Here is a 17259-nt window from a genome sequence, read left to right on the forward strand (position 1 = left end):
AGGAGTTTGGTCTCAGTACTGATATGAAGATAGAGTAGAATTTAGGAACATTCTGGTAGATTGTTTATGTCTTGCTAATAGACTGAATGCAGGGTCTTGGGAAAAATAAAACTCCATGATATTTCTGAGGTTTTGGTTTAAGCAATAGGGTGGATGATGGTAGTACCATTTAACAAGATGAAAGAGGAGACAGGGAAGTTCTGGAGTGGAGTGTGAAGACATTTTGACTATCTAGGTGGAGACTAGATGGCTGGTTGTGGACATCTCCAGCTCAAGGGAAAGATCAGGCTTGAGTTATGGATTTAGAAATCAAGGCAGAGGAGTGACAACGGATGCAATGAGACCAACTGGTATCTTACATAAGAGTTCACACAGGAAAGAGAAAAGATTGAGGATGGGCCTTGGGCAGATGAGAAAGACTGAGAAGCTGCCTGTGAGGCAGGAAACCAAAAGGATGCACTTTCTCAGACTTCATGAGAATACTTAGGGGAATGCATCAAATGCAGTCCACATGTAGAATGAGCTAAGGATAGAAAGCTGATCAGATCAGTGGATGTTACATAATGGTAAATACTAGTGACCCCAAGTCTAGACATCTCAGTATTGTACAAAAAACTAAATCTTAAATGAAGGGTGTCTACCCTTCAGATATATAAGTAGCTGCCAATAAAGTAAGGGCAGAAAACAAGATTTCAAGCTGGAAAAACAGTGTGGGAGGAATGGAAACTTCCCTTTGGATCTGTCTAACTATCCACACAGCTGCCTTTTTTAAGGTTCTGGAACCAAGTGGTCCCCAACTAGTTTTCCCTGTGGTCGCAAGGTGCCCCCCTGTTAAGAGAAATGTGGTTTTATCTAAAAATACAAGGAAGAGACAAGACTGAGGATCAGAATGTAATGAGTCAAGACATAAATTAAAAGGTTTTTTTTAAAAAAAATGTAGCTTTCATGTCTTTACTAAACACACACAAAAGGACACAGCATTAAGTACCCAGAAAGGTACAGTTACGCCCTACAGCACTACTCAGCAAGATCACAGGGCTGTTTCTAAAGTCACATAGGGGAGGTGATCAACATTTCCTTTGTGGTGAGTCTTAACTGATGAACTGCATCACATACATGGATGAACTGTTTTAATGCTGTGAAGCTCAAAACAAGTACAGCAATAGCTAACTATTTCAACTAATATCAACATCTTTGTCCTGTTCCTAGTTCTGGAAGCATCGTAGGCATCCAGACACTTCAGCTTCACAAAAACTGAAGAGCTAAGAAAGGAAACACTATTCTGTGCTTTCAGCTCACTCCCTTTCTTGCCAGTGTTCTCTTCTTTCTCCTTACTTACTCCCCCCTCTCCAAGAATCCAGCTGCTCAGATTCTGTTTGAACAAAAAAAGAAAACAAGAAAATGGAGTAATTTGGATTTAAGATGTTTTCTCCACCAAGACAATAAACATTTTCAAAAGTAGGTCAGGTTGGGGACCGGAAATAAATTGCCATTACCTTTAAAATACATTTAAAAGTATTTTAATCGCTAACTTGTTTTGTTTATGGAGAGACAATTCCATCTTTCTCTGATCTTCCTATCCATTCCAGACCAAGACAAAATCTGCACTTTTCCAGAAAAATAAAGAGCTGCTGGGATAGGGAAGGGAGTGAGAAAGACAGGATAATCCTTACACATCCCTGACAAAGGGCTTCACTCAGAGAAAGTCATTACTGTTTGAAACCACTGGGTTTTGAATATGTCAGGGAGGAGTTAAGGAGGTACCATCTCAAAATTGGTATAATGACACTTCAAGCTGAATTCACTCAAGGAACTGGCTTATCTTTGCCTACAAGCATGCAACCATTAAGGGCTATTCTGGGAGGGATGTCCTTCACATAGCAGGTGGGAAAACAGCCTCTTCACCAGAGACTGACAACCAAGGGCTTAAAGTAACTCACTTCACTCTAGCTTCACACCCTGACGGTGTGTACATGTTGTACTGACAAAGCTAGAGTTCCCTAGCCTAATCTCGTCTGTCCTGTTCTCACTCAGAGATGGACTGCTCTTTTGAAACGTAAAAAGCATCACACTTTGGTCATTTCTTTGTACTCTTGTACTTCACTCTCTTCTGAAGATTTCCATTTTATATATGAAATAGATAAAAACAAGTATGAAAGTATGATTTCCTCTTATTATCTAAGATTCTTAGCATCATCCAAAGAATGCACATAAGAACTAAGGAGTGGGGGGGCATCTTTCTCCCCTGTGACTTCACACCTCAGCTATCTATTTTAAGACCTTGAAAACAAGAATTCTGAGACATGTCATGCACATATGGGCAGCACTAATTGGAATCAGTGGGTTATAAAGACAAAGGAGAGGGAGGAGGAGATGAAGTATGTGTGTGGGGTGTGTTAGGGGGAGCCTAGGAGGAGTTGAACAGGAGAATAAGGGGTATATGATAAAAATACATTGTATACATGTATGAAATACTCAAAGAATAAATTATTATATACATTAAAAAATTCTGTGACTTGAATAAACACCTTCAAGTCTATTATGGGGCCTCAACACATGAAGTACAGGTTTGAGACCTAAGACCTACTTAATCATCCAGCTTTGTATAAGCAGACTTACAGACAACATGAAGATAAGCTATCAGGTCTCTGGGGTTGGCAGAGATACTGGGGGAAGAACAGCAGGTCAAACTAGGATAATCACTATCACTGCAGTCAACTTTCTCTGATAATATGGAATAACCCTTACTAATAGTATCATTTGTAGATATGTATTTATAACTATATAGTTATTATAAATAGTTATAGTCTTATTTAAAGACTTATTCTTTTTTTGTTTATTTTTATTTTTTTATTTTTTTGAATTTATTTATTTTGAGACAGGGTTTCTCTGTGTAGGACCTGGCTGACCTGGAACTCACCCTGTAGACCAGGCTGACCTCAAACTCACAGAGATCTGTCTGCCTCTGCCTCCTGAGTGCTGGAGTTAAAGGTGTGTGCCACCACTGCCTGGCTGAAGACTCATTCTTTAATTGACAATGTAAAGGACAGCTTTAAAAAAAAATTAGGGCCAAGGCATGGTGGCCTGCGCCTTTAATTCTAGCATTCAGGAGGGAAAGACAGGTGAGTTCAAGGCCAGTCTAGTCAATATAGGGAGTTCTAGGACTACAGCCAAGGTTACATAGAAATAACCTATCTCAAAACAAACAATAATAAAATTAGGGGGCTGGAGAGATGGTTCAGTGGTTAAGAGAACTTGCTGCTTCTTCAGAGGACCAGAGTCTGTTTCCCAGCACCCATGCTGGATAGCACACAACCCCCTGTAATTTTAGCTCCAGAGGCTCTGGCCTCCACTGGCACTTATACTAAAATACACATGCCCATTCATAGATACATACACATAATTAAAAAGAAAACAAATCTTAAAAACACCTTAAGAGCATTGATTGCTCTTGCAGGGAACTAAACCCAGTTTCCCAGCATGCACATGGTGAATCTCAACCTTCCATAACTCCAGTTCTAGGGGATCCAACCATTTTCAGACCTCTGCAGGTACCAGGCTTGGACATGAGGCACATAATATACATGTGCAGAGGGCACAAGGTCCTGTGGTCACAGATAAGCACTAGGGAAACCAGGAATGTTAAACACGTAGTCTTGTCTCTTCAACAGAAGAGATGAATTCCTGTTTTCCACACAAAATTCTGGGAGTAAATGTAGTTAACAGTCTGGTGACCTGTGCTATCTGTAGGGCTTGGCCACACCTGAATACCCAAGACTATATACTTATCCCAGACTTTCTCTCTAGACCTTTATCTTGAGCATAGCTTCTCAGTCAATAGAACCTATCCTTAGGGGAGATGTCACATGTAGTTTGTAGCTTTGTGACACCTATAAAATCTGTATGACTAAGACCATATCTGATCCTCCCCTAAGCCCTTAAACTATAGAATGCATCTTTATGGAAGAGGTTACATGTACTTTGCAAAATAGTTTCAATGTAGTCACAACTTAAAGCTTTATTGTGAACATGGGATTGAGATAACTGTTACCAGGAAGCTTTAAAAAAAAAAAAAAAACTGCACTGTACTTCAATGTCTAAAAAATATGGGCGGTGGTGGTGCAAGCCTTTAATCTCACCACTTGGGAGGCAGAGGCAGGTGGAGCTCAGTGAGTTTGAGGCCAGCTTGGTGTACAAAGCGAGTTCCAGGACAGTCAGGGCTGTTACACAGAGAAACCTTATCTTGAAAAACAAAAAAGCTTAAAAAACAAACTGCCTGGTGTCAGACTCTAGAAGTTTGAATCAACAGCAGCTACTAAGTTGTACTGAACTGGATTTCCTTCTTGCCTCACTCAGATCGTTACTCTACTGGCCTTGGCCTTACATACATACAGGTCAAATACACACATAAAATAAAAGAAAGCTAAACAAGTTAGATTAAAATGTATTTGTGTGAGTGTACAAGTGTACCACAGAGTATGCTGAGGAGGTCAGAAGATGTTCTGTGGTGGTATATTGTGCATCCCAATAAAGATTACTTGAGGATCAGAGGGCAGAGCCAGCTACTAGATTAGACATAGAGGTTAGGCAGTGCTGGTACACATCTTTAATCCTATCACTCGGGAGGCAGAGATCCATCTGGATCTCTGTGAGTTCAAGGCCCAAACCTTTAATCTCAGCACTTGAGACCTCATGCCTTTGCTTGGGAAGGACACACGCCTTTAATCCCAGGAAGTAACATGGCAGGACACAGAAAGGTACATAAGGCATGAGGAAACAGGTGTGTACTACCACACTCAGCTTCTAGTACTTTTATAAATGAACCTTGTGTATATGTATGTGTATTCCCTGCAGCACTTTGTGACTGTCCCCCTTGTTGCATCCTTAGATGTTAACTAGAATGAACCAAGGTCTAGAGAGTATGCTTTTCACAGCCTATGGGTCAAACTAGATAGAGACGGCTAAAAGCCCAATGTGACTAAATATAGTTGTAATCCCAGCCACTGGCAAAACTGAGGCAGGAGCATTTCAACTTCAAGGTCAGCCTTTTTATCTTGAGATAAAAAGGGCTGGGAATGTAGCTCAGTGAGAGAGCACTTGCCTAGCATGCATAATGCCCTAGGACCAATCCCCAATTTGTGAGACAGAAAGGAGGATGTGTTATTTACTGGGCATGGGTACAACGGAACCCACTATAAGAGTTTTATTAGGGAAGGGAAAGAGTTGAGGTGGGAGGGGGGAGAGGAAGGAGAGAGGGAGGGAGAGAGGGAGGGAGGGAGGGAGGGAGAGATGCTCACTACTTCTGGCGAGAGGAAGAGAGAGCAGGTAGAAGGTAGAGCTTGCTTTTACAGGTCACCTGGTGCATGTGTGTATGGACTTAGGTAACCACACAATGCATGTGCATAGATTAAGTGATCACTCTGTGTTCAGACAGTGCAGACTACGTGCCCCTGGAGTGACTAAGCATTTTGCCTGACTGCTGACAGCACATATGCAGTCACATGACTCCAGAAGTGGTAGGAATAACAACAGAATGGGTATCAAAAGCTCTCTATGCCAGCAAACATCAATACAGGCCACTCCACCGCTCCCCACCTTCTGATTCTCCACTATAGGTCAAGCTTTCTCTCTTTGAAGTCTGCAGTATTCCTATCTCCTCAAGCTCTCATTTAGTTCTACCTTGTGCTAATGGACAGAGACTATGTCTTCCTCTTACTTGGATCCTTCCAATTCCTAACACAGTTATGTAAAAGTAAATGGGCATAGTTTATTTAATTAAAACTATCCACTATAAAAATACTAAGGAAGAAAAAAATACGTTTCACCCCATTAAACATAAAACCCATGTTTTCATCCAACAGCTTCTTAACTGGACAACACTAGCTCAGATTAAAGGGCACTAAATTACTCCTTTCTAAATAGTATCACAAATGCAGAATATTTTTCCCTTTGTTGCTGGATGAGCTGGGCACACAGCCAAGTCTTTTTCTAATTAGGTCCTGTGGTTAATTCCTTAATCTGTTAGCTAGCATTTCCTTGCAAAAAGGGGGGGGGGGCACTGTCTAGTAATTTAGCCTAAACTGGATTGGAATTTGAAATCATCCGACCTTACTAGGTGTGGTAGTGCATGCCTTTAATCCCAGCACTCTGGAGGCAGAGGCAGGCAGAGCTTTGTGAATAGGCCAGCCTGGTCTACATAGGAAATTGCAGGCCAGAAGGGGCTGCAAAGTGAGACTTTGTTTAAAAAAAAAAAACTAGCTTTTTTTTTCTCCTCTCTCTCCCCGCCTCCCCTTCCTTCCCCTCTCTTCTTTCAGAGACCAGACTTTTCTGTGTAGTCCTGGCTGTCCTGAACTGGCTCTGTAGACCAAGCTGGCCTTGAACTCATACATCTGCCTACCTCTGCCTCCCAAATGCTAGGATTAAAGGTGTGTGCCACCAACACCCAGTCCCACTAGCTTTTTCTAGTCTAGATCTTCTTCTCATTTCCACATAAACTTTAGAACCAGCAAGCCTATTTATGTATGTATGTATATATGTTATGTATGTATGTATGTATGTATGTATGTAATTTATTTATTTATTTTGAGCTGAGGGAGAAATAGAGTCACGTGGAAGCCAGCTCAACCCCCGTTTCTAGGAGACCGTCCCTTTTCGCTTCGGCCCCGGATCAGTAGGAGCATTTGTCGTCCTTTATCTCTTGCAGCTGGGATGCTTCTTTCCACACCACTTGTCTTCGTGCAGACCAGGCGTGGGGCTTGGCCTGGTGTGCAGGCCAGCGCTCTACCACCGAGCTACATCCCAGCCCTAGGATGGTGACTGTTAGTGCTGGGGACAGCTCAGCGTACGAGCACTTGCTGTTCTTGCAGAAGACTGGAGTTTGGTTCCCAGGACCCATGTTGGGTGGCTCACAGCTGCATATAACTCTAGCTCCAGGAGATCCAACACTTGAACATGGTGTACATATGTGCTTATGCATACATGGACAGACACAGACACAGAGACAGACATAGACAGAGACATAACAAGATAGCTCTACATAACTGTGGGTTATGTATCCAAGGATTCAACCAAATGCAACAAAAAATACTCAAGATAAAAACTGCACCTGTACTGAACATGCACGGATATTTCCCTTGTTATTATTACCTAAATAGCATGACTATTTAATAAGCATTTACATTATATTCTTATAGGAATATGCCTTCTCAGTGAGAAATCACTCCAAACACTCAGAGATGGAGGAAAGCTCTCTACATTCCCAAATGAGAGGTGACCTTGAGGGTTGACGAGATGGCTCAGAGCTTAAGAGCACCAGCAGGCAGCTCTTCCAGAGGTCCTGAGTTCAATTCCTAGCAACCACGTGGTGGCTCATAATCATGTGTAATGAGATCTGGTGCCCTCTTCTGGCCTGCAGGAATATATGCAGACAGAACAATGTTTACAAAATAAATAAAAACAAACAAATAAATAAATCTTAACAGTGTATACAAGTAAATAAATAAATCTTTTTTAAAAAGGGCTGGCCTTGAACATATGATTTTACTAAAATAGTAGCCTTAATAAATCCCACAAACACTGTCATCTTTAAACCTCTCCTAGTTCTTGGCCCAAAGTTACACTCTGAACAATTTAAACGGAGACTGGAAACTTTAAGTCTGGGTGCTTAGGCAAATAGGAGATTTACAGAGATAATACCAGAATTATTTTGTAAATACACTACTGTTGTTCTTTTTACAATAGCTGTTACCCAGGGTCATCTTGTCTAGCTGGCAGAATTATGCTTTTTCCTGGTAAGAACTGTTGTAGAATAATTTTTTTTATACACTGTGAATATGTGTCACTCTGAAAAAAAGCTGAACGGCCATAGCTAGGCAGGATTTTTGGGGTGGAGAGGAGAGTCGCCATCCAGACACAGAGGAAGCAGGACAGCAGCATGGGCAATACAAAGCAAAGGTAATAAAGCCATAAGGCAAAAAGTAAATTAATAAAAATGTGTTCATTTAAAAGACCTAGTTAGAAGCAAGCCTGAGCTGTTGGCTGAACTTTCATAATAAATAAAAAGTCTCCATGTGGTTATTCAGGAGCTGACAGGAGGGACAGAAAAGCCCATCTAGAAATGGTCCCCAATGTGGGGCCAAGTATTTCCACATAAGACCTGAGAGAGACCTGGAAAAAGGGTTCCAAATACACAAAAACAGAGCCAAATGCAGCTTTCTAGTCCTGTAGTCTCTTATTTGGGGCCACATAGAAACACATTTCCCACTGCTGGGTGTGGCCTTAAGCCACCAGAGTGTCACAATAAGCTTCCTGTCAGTTTAAAGTTTTGCTCATGCAGACAGAAAAGGTTACAGATAGGCAGTAAAGCAAGGTTTCAGTGTGTTTAACAATGTGTGTAGGCTTAAGAACAAAAAGAAAAGGATATAGAGAATCATAAAAAATAATAGTTTAAAAATAATAAAGTCTTTAGAGAGAAATGAAGTAATAATAATTGAAAAAAAAAAACAAAACAAAAACAACAACAACAACAAAACAAGCCCGTAGATATGGGAAACACAGAATCCTGTATGTTATTGTGCTGTCTTTGAAGTTTTTGATTGCTGATAATAGCTGCTGGGAGATATGGGATTGTAAAAGGGACTGCAGAAATAAACCAGCCTAGAAACTTTAAGAATGCCTTAACTTTAAGCCGGGCAGTGGTGGCGCACGCCTTTAATCCCAGCACTTGGGAGGCAGAGGAAGGTGGATCTCTGTGAGTTCGAGGCCAGCCTGGTCTACAGAGTGAGTTCCAGGAAAGCTACACAGAGAAACAAACAAACAAACAAACAAACAACAGTGTAATTTAAATTTCTAGTCCTTTAAAGCTATTATTAAAAACTATTTAGGATAATAACAAATGCACATTAGTAGTTAGTCACCTATATCAATCAAAACTGTAGTCATGTTAGGTTATGTTTTCCAGGTCTACATTTTAGATAGATAGATAGATAGATAGATAGACAGACAGACAGACAGACGGTCTTCGACACTTCAAAGACCTAAAGAATATTGCATTTAAAATGTTAACATAGGGCTTTTCATGACAATGAGACATGTCTGTTCCTGGGAGCATCAATTTACCTCAGAGAAGATGGTGGGCATTGAAAAAACTCCATATGGAGTTTGCTTTCAATGTGTCAAAACTAGCCATTTGGGCAAGAAACTGTTCTTGTCTTGACTGCTGACGGTATGTTGTACCAAATGGACCAGCAGGACACAATGAAAAGCAAATGTCAAAGTTTGCCAAGACAGGGTAAGACAATCCTTCAAAAATTCCAGCTTCACAGAAAAGTCTGTCAGATATTCTAGACCTGTAGGCTGAAGATGGATGCCCCAACATTGCAGAGGAATCTTGGGTGACAGTCCAGGCCAGCCAGCCGTTTCTATTGTTTCTTTTAGTTTTGAAAGTTGCTTGCTCTGTACTTCCTGTTTACTAAGGCAATATTGTATCTTTCTGAAGTCTTTGATGGAGCTGAAGACTAGATAGGTATAGTTTTCCTTAGTTATGATAGCAGGTAAATTAGGTACAGAACTTTGGACTCACAAAGATAGGATAAATATTTTCTCCAAATATGCTAAATACAAGTGGACTGGACATTGTAAATGTAATTCTTTTTTGTTTGTTTGTTTTTCGAGACAGATTTGGAGCCTGTCCTGGAACTCACTCTGTAGCTCAGGCTGGCCTCGAACTCACAGAGATCCACCTGCCACTGCCTCCTGAATGCTGGGATTAAAGGCATGCACCACCACATTGTAAATGTAAATCTTTTTTTTTTTTTTTTCCTGGAGCTGAGGACCAAACCCAGGGCCTTGTGCTTGCTAGGCAAGTACTCTACCACTGAGCTAAATCCCCAGGTAATTCTTACCTGATAATTATTCTTACTGTTTATAGTTTTATTATGTTAGAGTTAAAACCTTTCCTTTTTATTTAGACAAAAAAGAGAAATATTGTGGAATAATCTTTTTGTACACTGTGAAGATTTGTCACTTGGATTTGGTGAAATAAATAGCCAAATGGCCAATAGCTAGGCAGGATTTTCAGAGCAGAGAGAACACTGGGAAGAGGAAGAGCAGAGTCACCAGGAGACACAGAGCAAGCAGGATAGGAAGTATGTAAGCACATAGACAACTAGAAATGGGTTAATTTAAGTTATAAGGGCTAGTTAATTTTTTTAGCCTAAGCTATTGGCTGAGCTTTCTTTTTGTTGTTGTTGTTTTCTAGACAGGGTTTCTCTGTGTAGTTTTGGAGCCTGTCCTGGAACTTGCTCTGTTGCCCAGGCTGGCCTTGAACTCACAGAGATCCGCCTGCTTCTGCTTCCTGAGTGCTGGGATTACAGGCATGCACCACCACCGCCCTGCTCAGCTAAGCTTTCTTAATTAACAGGAGCTCTCTGTGTGGATATTTGGGAGCTGGCAGGTGGGGCAGAAGAGTCCATCTACAGTGCCTGGCCCAAAAGTTGTTAGACAGAAGTGTCATCCAGCAACTGATGGAGGCAGATGCAGAGACCCACAGCCAAACATTAGGTGGAGTTCAGGAATCCTGCAGAGGAGGAGTAGAAAGGAGTGTAGGAGTCAGAGAGGTCAAGGATACCATGGGAAGACTCTTTAAAACTTTAATACTGGCATACTGTGTGTTCTCCAGAACCAACTCTTATTTCTTTAAAGGCTCCTTAGGGCTAAAGAGATGACTTCGTGGTTAACAGTACTGGCAGTTCTTTCCACAGGACCTGAGTTTGAATCCTAGAACTCACATGGTAGCTCACAAACATCTAACTCTAGTTCCAGGGGATCTGACACCCTCTTCTGGCCTCTTCAGGCACTGATACACATGGTGTACATACATATATGTAGGCAAACACTTATACACATAATTTTTTTTTTTTTTTTTTTTTTGAGGCAGTTTCTCTGTGTAGCCCTGGCTGTCCTGGAACTCACTCTATAGACCAAGCCATTGTATCTGGCCAGTCTTTTTGTCACTTTATGTCAAAGGCCTAGATAAGGACATTAATCTAACCTGTAGGTGGCACAAAAGAGGCAACTCTAACTGCAAGAAGCTACTCAGGTCACTTTGCTGTCTAGGTGGCAGGATGAACATTTAACAAGAAAACACATAAGAAGTTACACATTAAGACTAACTAGCTCAGTAGTGAAAGTGTCAGATGTGTGATAGTTTGCTTTGTCAGGAAAACATGAAAAGCTATGGGAATATATCTGTGGGATAGCACCAAGTATGTCATTAATATAAAACAGCACTTCCAATTGAGCAGAAAGAATAAACCATATTGGAAATACAGGAGGGTCTCGATATATAAGCCCTGCTGGCATAATACTCTTTAGGTAGACAAGAGTCACTTTGAATTCACAAAGTGCTTCTGTCAATTAAAAATTGGTAAATTTTACTAATTAAAAAAATTCTGTGTGGCAAACACTAAAGAAAGCCAAAGACAAACACAAGCTGGAAATTTGTACTTCAAATCCAAGACTTCAGGCTATTTTCAAAATTCCCCAAGTAAAGAAAAAGGCTACAGGCGAGAGAAAAGTTTGAAGCAACTACAGTTGGAGGACACCAAGAAGGCTGGAATGGTCTTCTGACAATGGCTGAAGAGCATCCTATGAGCAGAACACCCTAGCCATTTGCTGCTACAAATGGTTGAATTAGGATTGGTAGTGGAAATTTCCACAAATTAAAACTCCAGCTGTACACAAAATTTTCTAACAATGAGGGCAATCCCTAAGTGAAATGGATCTCCTTAAAAAACAGTTAGGAACCTGGGCATGGTGGTAAATGCCTGTAATCCCAGCACTTGGGAGACAGAGGCAGGCAGGTCTCTGTGAGTTCAAGACCAGGTTGATCTACATAGCAAGTTCCAGGACAGCCAGGGTTACATAGTGGGGCCCTGTCTCAGAGAGAAAAAGAGAGGGAGAGGGAGGAAGGGAAGGAGTAAAGGGTGGGAGAGGAAGAGGGGGAGAAATGGATTGGGCTGGAGAGAAGGCTTGGTGGTTAAGAGCTCTTTCAGAAGACCCAGGTTCAATGCTCAGCTACTACCTGGTAGTTCACAACCATCCTAACTCCAGTTCCAAGAGATCTGATGCTTTCTTCTGATCTCCACAGGCACCAATGCACATACACGGTATAAATGCATACATGCAGGCAAAATACTCATACACATAAAACAAATCCAAGGGAAAAAGGTTAAAAAAATAATGGATTTGTGTTCACTTGAAGCATTTTTGCTAAGGCTAGAAAGTCAACTTCTAGGGTAGTTCAGAAAGGGAAGGTTATATTAAATGGGAAAGTAACTATAAGATTGTTGAGGTTGCTTCAAACTCTAAAATAATGCAATTCTATCCCAAAGACTGCATCAACTTTGGTAAGGTTATAAGAATGAAATCAAATCATGATAGCTAACCACACTTCCAGAAAGACCAGAAACCAAGGTACTTATTATGATGAACTTTCTTTTTCAGACATCATCATGCTTTGTTGCGCATGCTGACCTTGTACTCAGTCTTCCTGGCCAGCCTCCAAAGAGATGGAATTACAGTGTGTGTCATCATGCCCCACTTATTTTTACCGTTTTATTCAAGATCAAAGTCATCTTTCCTTTCCTCTAAGGTACAGTTCTGACTTTATTATATCTATAGAGTTCTCTGGAGGGGAAAGAAAGAGGATACAGTGATTTAGTGAATCATGACTACTGTCTGTACTCAATGTGTGGCATTCTGTGTCATTCATTCATCCTAAGTCTTTTGGTTATAAAAAACTCTATTCACTGTTTTGCAAGACAGTGAATTAGGGCTGTAGGGTTAATTAATACTGGGTCTCAGGTGTAAAGCCCTGTAACTCATGAGAAAGGCTTATTTATGGATGCCTCTTTGGTTAGAGTTGAAAGCACAGACAAATAGTATAAGAACTCAACTTATAAGTGGATGTACTCTTCAAGATTAGTTTTTAAGTAAGTTGGGTGAAATTTGAACACAGAAAAAGAATGGCTAGTCTCCACTGACTTACCAACCCCCACATCACCCATAGTAGGTGGTTATCAACATTCTTCCAAAGTAGAAAATACTAATGGAATTTAGATCACATATTATGAAATAAACTTAAAAAGCTGTTTTGGGAATTCATTTATTGGAGACAAATCTCCTATAGCCCAGGCTGGCCTGGAACTTACTATATGCCTGAAGATGACTTTGAATTTACTTTTGATCTTTCCGCTCTCTACTTCCTAAGAGCTAGGGTTACAGGAATGTGCAACCAAGCCCAACCTGAAGTGTTGTTTTATTTAGTCTAAAGCTTGAGACAAAGCAAATTTATCTGATATGTTGGATAGTTTTATGTTAACTTGACACAAGCTAAAGTCACCTGAGAGGAGGAAACCTCGATTAAGAAAATGCTTCTGTAAGATCCCGCTGTAGGCAAGCCTGTAGAGCATTTTCATAAGTACTGACTTATGTGGGTAGAACCTAGTCTCCCATGGTCCTTCATCACAGCAACAGAAAACCTAACTAAGACAGCTGGGCAATGTTAAAGGCTAACAGCTGTGAAGATTCTGGGGGGAATACCTCACATATCCAAAAGCTCTAGGTTGGCAACACCAAATCTTAGTGTGTCATCTAAGTTCCCTCATTCCCTTTCTCCTGGATATGAACATGCCTCCAAAAATATAATGGGGAAAAAAAGGAGGATCTTGAGTTCAAGGCTAGCCAGTGCTACATTCCGAGACTTTATTCAAAATCATCAAAGGCTGAGACTGAAGCTCAGTGGCAGGGTGCTGGCCTAGCCTGCACAAGACCCTGACTGGATCTGCAGCACTGCACTGCTCCTCTCAAAATAAAGAAGGGGTGGGGGGTATTTTGAAGAAAAGGGTAAGAGGAAATGAGAAGCCAAAATAGGGGGTAAGAAGGGTAATTCATATACAAGTGGGTACTGTGTAAGAGACACTAAGAGAAAGTAAGAGGTGGGGAGAAGGCAAGCCCCGGGAAGGTAGTGACACCACAAGGAAGGTTACACACACACAGGCCATTGGAGGAAACGTGAGTCAGGATACCCAAGGCCTGGGAGATGTGATGTGCCCAAAAGAACTCATATGTAACTTATTTTACTTACAAGAAAGAAAATTCCACCTTAGATATATGATGCCAAACCACTATAAGCCATTAAAATGCTTCTCTAGCCCCAGTAGTGACAGAAAAACGTATCACCAACAAACATGCACAGCTAGTTATATCCATCTGTCCCTTCATTTCCTTATCCAATTCAGAAACGACAACGACAAAAAGTGGTCATTTGGTGTCCAGAATAAAGGAAGTACAGTGAAGGCTAAAGAAATCTCATTTTGGAGTTCCTGCCACTGAAACTCAACAGGTGGTCAGGATGGCCCTGGGCAGCAAGCAGTACACAGTGTAGTTGTGGCTCCCCACCTGCCACCCCATAGGGACTTCAGGTTAGAGCAAAGAGAAACTCAGAATTATGACAGTTTAAAAGCACCCCAGGAGTAAACATGATTATGGCTCTTAAAGTCAGCTGTTTATGTGTCTGAGAAATTAGAACAAAAATGGAGTATAAAACATAGGCAACTGAAAAACACTCATTACAAGTCTTATTGAATATCACATTTAAACAGGACCCAGGTTTGTTTGTCTTGAGATTTATTTATTTTGATCATATGGGTGTTTTGTCTGCATGGATGTCTGTGTACCACATGTGCATCTGGTGCCCACAGAGGCCAGGAGAGAGCATCAGGTCCCTGGAACTGGAGTTACAGATAGCTGTGAGCTGCCATGTGAATGCCAGAAAATGAACTTGGGTCCTCTGGAGAAGCAGCCAGAATTTAACCACTGAACCATCTGTCCAGCCACCCCACCTTAAAGTTCCACATAACAAAGAGCTCTGCTGAATCTCTCTTACACCACAGAGTTAATGCAGGGAAGCACAGCTGTTCCTGCACAAGTCACTCTATATGGCCCTCCAGTGCAGACCCTATGCCAGCAAAATCCCCCTATGACACCTCTTGACCTCTGCCGCTCTATAAACTATAAGCATTATGGTCTGTTACCAAGATCATAGCCAAATGTCAGCCAATAAATAGTAATGCCTCTAGCAGCCACTAGTCAAGTCAAGGAGAGGATAGAGAAGGTCTGGGGACTAGACTACAAACAACAAAAACTAGTCATGTCATGTCATGTCAAGACTCCACTGAGGACCGCCACTGTCACTGACACTGAAACTCTGTCTGCACCTAACAGAAGTAGAATTGTTATGATTTGTACAGTTTTATTAAGACTGGCCAGGAGGTTCCCAATACTCACATAGTGCTTCACAGCTACTTGTAACACCAGCTGCAGGGGACCTGATGCCCTCTTTTGACCTCTGAGGGCATTAGTCACAGACACTGTGGTGATTGGAATGAAAATGACCCCAAAATCTCATCTATGAACATTTGGTTCTCAGCGGTAGAACTGTTTAGGAATACGAGGAGGCGTGGCCTTGTTGGAGGAGGTGTGTCACCGGGGACAGGCTTGGAGGTTTCCAAAGCCCAGGCCATTCCCAGTTAGCCCTCTCTGCACTCCTCCCCCAACTCTGTTTCCTACTTACAGATCAGGATGTAAGTTTTCCACTTCTGAGCCATGCCTGCCTGCTGCCATGCTCCCTCCCATGAAGGCCATGGACTCCCGCTCCACCACTGTACGCCTCCAATGAACTCTTGCATAAGTTGTTTGGTTTTGTCGCAGTAGTAGAAAAGTAACTACACAGACAGACAGACAGACAGACAGACATGCAGCCAGAGCAACCATACACATAAATAATCATCTAAAAATGTTTTTAACAATACTGATTTTAAGAAGGGCGTGGTGGCACACGCCTTTAATCCCAGCACTGGGAAGGCAGAGAGGCAGGTGGATCTCTGTGAGTTCGAGGCCAGCCTGGGCTACCAAGTGAGTTCCAGGAAAAAGGCGCAAAGCTACACAGAGAAACCCTGTCTCGAAAAACAGAAAGAAAGAAAGAAAGAAAGAAAGAGAGAGAGAGAGAGAGAGAGAGAGAGAGAGAGAGAGAGAAAGAGAGAAAGAAAGAAAGAAAGAAAGAAAGAAAGAAAGAAAGAAAGAGAATCAGTTCTGAAGCTTGGTTGTAGCAGCACATCTCTGTGAGTTCATGGCCAGGCTGGTTTACAGAGTGAGTTCTGTGACAGCCAGTAGTACACACAGAAAAATCCTGTCTCAAGGAAAGATAAATAAGTCAGCCCTGACAAGCCAGATGTGGTGGTGCACACCTTTACTCACAGCACTCAGGAGGCAGAGGCAGGCAGATTTCCGAGGCCAGTCTGGTCTACAGAGCAAATTCCAGAACAGCCAGGGCTACACAGAAAAACCTTGCCACAAACAAACACTCCAAAAACCAAAACCAAACAAACAAAAACAAAAAAACCCCAAGTCAGCCCTGAGTAAGCAATGAGTTTGCAGAATGTACAAAAGCACATCCTCATGCTGCTGAAGTACCTGCTGTTTGAGAGTCCTTCCTATGTTATTCAGCTTTTCTTGATAGAACACCAATATGTATGTGTTATTTCTGTCCTAAAAAGGGGGTGTGGGCTACTCCTAGGAAAGTGTCTTGGGCTTTTATTGCTGGGATGAGGCACCATGACCACGGCAACTCTTATAAAGGAAAACACTTAACTGGGGCTGGCTTACAGTTCAGAGGTTTAGTCCATTATCATCATGGTGGGAAGCATGGTGGCATGCAGGCAGGTATGGAGAGGTAGCTGAGAGTTCTACATCCAGACTGAAAGGCAACATGGAGAGACACTGGACCTGGCTTGAGCATTTGAAACTTCAAAGCCTCCCCGCTTCACTCCCACCCCCCACCCCCCACTAGTAACATACTTCAACAAGGCTATACCTCCTAATAGTGCCACTCCCTTGTGACCAAGCATTCACATCTGTGGACCCATAGTGGGGCATTCTTTTTGTCTGTTGTTTATTTGGTTTTTTATAACAGGGTTTCTCTGTGTAGCCCTGGCTGTCCTGAACTCACTCTGTAGACCAGGCTGGCCTTGAACTCACAGATCCACCTGCCTCTGCTCCCTACCCTCGGTGCTGGTAGTTTAGGCACACACCACCACTGAATGGTTTTGGTGGGGTGGACATTCTTACTCAAACAACCACGGAAAGATAAGTGACCGTGTTAAAGCCTCAGAAATAAATGGAAGAGCCAGAATCAAACAA

At 41.8% G+C, this 17259-nt stretch overlaps 1 protein-coding gene across 1 annotated transcript in view; it reads right to left on the reverse strand.

Moving 5' to 3' along the window:
- The window catches only part of Pacs1 (phosphofurin acidic cluster sorting protein 1), a 138048-nt gene that overhangs the window by 53864 nt on the left and 66925 nt on the right, over positions 1 to 17259 (reverse strand). The window lies entirely within an intron of this gene.

The sequence above is a fragment of the Onychomys torridus genome, chromosome 1 (assembly GCF_903995425.1).
Source record: "Onychomys torridus chromosome 1, mOncTor1.1, whole genome shotgun sequence".
Lineage (NCBI taxonomy): Eukaryota > Metazoa > Chordata > Mammalia > Rodentia > Cricetidae > Onychomys > Onychomys torridus.